A 3,591-nucleotide genomic window follows, 5' to 3' on the forward strand; every position below is an offset into this window, starting at 1 on the left:
TCTGCCTCCTGTCCTCCCTCTGTCTATGGACACTGTGAGAAAGTGTTCCTGGGAAAGTCCTACTCCTGGAACTAAAAAAATATGGTCAGTGTGTCAATTATGCATTATTTTGCATTATTGCTGTTGCATTGCAGTGTGAGCAGTTACAGGCTGGCTCGCTCAGTAACACGTCAGATTACAGTCTTGGTCAAGTGCAGGGCTAATTCTGGTGCAATTCTGATGTAATTATGGGGCACTCATAAAACAATTACAGGCTGTAATAATGTAGTTACATGAGAACAAATCAGGAAGTTTCAGCCAATACCAATAAATCTATAAATAGATGCTCTTCACTGTTACAGGACTGGATAAACCTGCCATGGGGACACACACATTTTCAACCATTTTGCCCAGAGCCCAAGGAGTTGAGTAATGTACAAGCACTGGAATAAGATCCTGTAAAATTAGATGAGATGACGTAAGATAAGATGTATCATTAAGGTTCATTTTATTGTCATTTTACAACATTTACAACACCTGCTTTTTTGTTTCTCTCAGCTCTTATTCACAGGGAAGGCAGTTTGATTAGAGCAGACCAGGTGAGACCAGGTGAGACAAGATGAAATGAAACACGATGACCTTGACCTCTCATTAAACTCATCTCACCTTCAACCCCATCCCTCAATGAACTCAAGGGGTGCTTCACCTTAACACCGGTCCTCATTCAAGCAGACTCTTCTCATCAGTTCACTGTGGAGGTGGGTGCCTCTGATTCTGAGGTTACTGCTGTTCTCTCTCAACAAGCTTTGTCAGACCAAAAACTCCACCCTTGTGCTTTCTTCTCTCACCAATGTCCAAGCTATGACATTGGGAACTGTGAGCTCCTCGCTGTGAAACTAGCCTCGGAGGAATGGAGATACTGGCTGGTAGGGGCTGAGCAGCCTTTTGTTGTGTGGACAGATTATAAGAACATATCTTATGTCCAAGTAGCCAAACCCCTTAAGTCCCATTATGCCTGGTGGCCGAGGTTCTTAGGTCCATTCAATGTTATCTGTTCCCAATGAAGCTCCCTTCAACAGGGACACGATCCTTTCCTCATCCTGTGTGGCTGCTTGGGAGAACGAATCACTCATTAAAGGATAACTTTCGTTTTTTTTACAACCTGGACCTTATTTGTAGCATTAAATACGCCCATTTACTCACACAGACAACTTTGGTGGCATTTGGAGTCGTTTTGAAGAAATTAGCCCCAGAAGAGCGGCGTGTATATCCATAAAATGCGAGTGCTCGGGGCACCCGTGCGTAGCCTCTATATAACGCATAACTGCGGTGAAACTCGTTCATATTCCAATATTTTGTTATGATATGCTGGTGCTATTCCCCTCTGAGCCGGCGACGGCTAGTTTAGCTGTAGTTTGGCACAGCTATAGTTCGTTATTGCGTATTCGTAGCCGACCGCCGCAGAGTCAGCCGTGTTGTGGCTGGCTGCTCGCAGCGAGCGGCGTTCGGTAATGACATCATCCACGTCAGAGGTAGTTGTCTGGAGACGTTGTTGTTGATGACATGCCACCAACACACACAACATGCTGGATTTTGTTACTGGACTGCCTCCCTCGCAAAGTCTACAGACATGCCCTATGGGTCCTTTCCAAGATTAAAGATTAGGGCCTTAAGTACGGCAATGGGATCATATTTCTTGGGATGCACTTGCACATCACATCTAGTTATGGGATCGTCAACAAGTATTATTGTTATTATTGCCGTTGGTTTTTTTTATTGTTGTTGTTGTTGTTGTTATTGGTACTGTTACTGTGACTGTGTGATTATATTGTTTAAATTGGACATCTGCTTCTCAAATATCTTGTGTTTCCTTTCATTATGGTGGTTGCCTATACAGAAGTCAGAGAAGATGTTTGTTTGGCCCATGAAAGTTTGGACTCTTTATATTAAGCTATTGTTGCATTAGATCAGGCTCTTCTTGAGCTGGTTTCAGTTTGTAATGATGAATACTGAAAGTGTACTTACCTGTGGTACTTTTGGTTTAGATGAACGTTAAACTCAGAAGTGAAGCTGCTAATTCACTGCTAAAGTTTGGACAGTAGCAACAAAAGACTGGAAAAGTTGTGAAATGCTGAAAGAAAATACCTGGTGGAAGGTCTCACACAGGTTAATAACATGATTAGGTATAAAAATAGCGTCCCAGAGAGGCTAAGTCTTCCTGACGTAAAGATGGGAAGTGGTTCACTACTCTGTGACAGACTGTGCTGGCAAATAGCTCAACAATTTAAGAAGATTTTTTTTCAAAGGTAATTGTTATTTCAAAAATTAATGCTTGACAATTGATTGACCAACAGTTTACTTACTTCTTGCAGAAAGTCCTTGCTTTCATATTTAGCAGGATGTCGTTTCAGTACATTTGGTTGTAGGCTTGGACTTGGTTGACCTCCATCCTGGGGATGCAAACTGGTCTTTTTTTTTTTTTAAACTACTTTATTTTCAGTTTTTTTATATGCAACATATAGAAACATACATAAACATGCCGATATACCAACAGTATACAGACATAACAAACAAGAGGGTAAAAGTACTCATCACCCCGCCAAAAAAAAAAAAAAAATGAAAATAAAAATAAAAATAAAAATAAAAATAAAAATAAAAATGAAAGGTCAGTGTGTAAACTCAATACAAATTATTACATTAATTGTTTGGTGCAAGAAATATAATCTAAATATGGCTGCCAAATTTTCCAAAAGGTGGTATATTGTTTTCTGAGACAATATGTGATTTTTTTCCAGGGGAATGCAACTATTCATCTCCAAAGACCACCTGTCTATGAAGAGGGGGGAATCAGATTTCCATGATACCGCAATGCACTTCTTGGCCACGCATAGAGCAATTTCCACAAATTTAAGTTGTGCATTGTTTAGAGAACTGCGAACACTCTTCAAGTTCCCCAACAAACACAGTCCAGGGTCTACTGGAACATTAACTCCTATGATCCTGGTCAAAGTGGAGCAAATATCATGCCAAAAGGGCCTCACTTTCGCACAGAGCCAGGTACAGTGTAGAAAGGAACCAACTTCAGTACCACACCTGAAGCACGTGTCTGGCAGGCTAGGTTTAAATGAGTGTAATTTTTCTGGGGTAAGGTATAATTGATGCAAAATATTATAGTTAATCAATCTATACCGGGCATTGATAATAGTTGACAAGCTGCCTTGGCATAAATCCGTCCAAAACTGTTCATCAATTGTAACATTAAGATCTGACTCCCATCTTCTTCTAGACTTATGCAAACCTGGTCTTGGGCCCTCATCCAACAACAGGCGATACATTTTAGAAATAAATTTGTGTGTGTTCCCCTCATAAAGAAATCTCTCAACATCATTCATGACAGGTAAAGTCATTTCAGGACCCAAATTAGCTCTCAGAAAGGATCTTAGTTGGAGATAACAGAAAAAGGTTTGATTGGACAAGTTATATTTCCTCTTTAAATGTTCAAATGACATGAAAAGTCCTTTATCGAAGCAGTCCTCCAAGTGTTGGATTCCTTTATGATGCCATGTATCCAGGATCTTATTGTCCAGAGTCATGGGAATAAGATCATTCTGT

This window comes from Chelmon rostratus, chromosome 15 (genome assembly GCF_017976325.1).
Source record: "Chelmon rostratus isolate fCheRos1 chromosome 15, fCheRos1.pri, whole genome shotgun sequence".
Classification (NCBI taxonomy): Eukaryota; Metazoa; Chordata; class Actinopteri; order Chaetodontiformes; family Chaetodontidae; genus Chelmon; species Chelmon rostratus.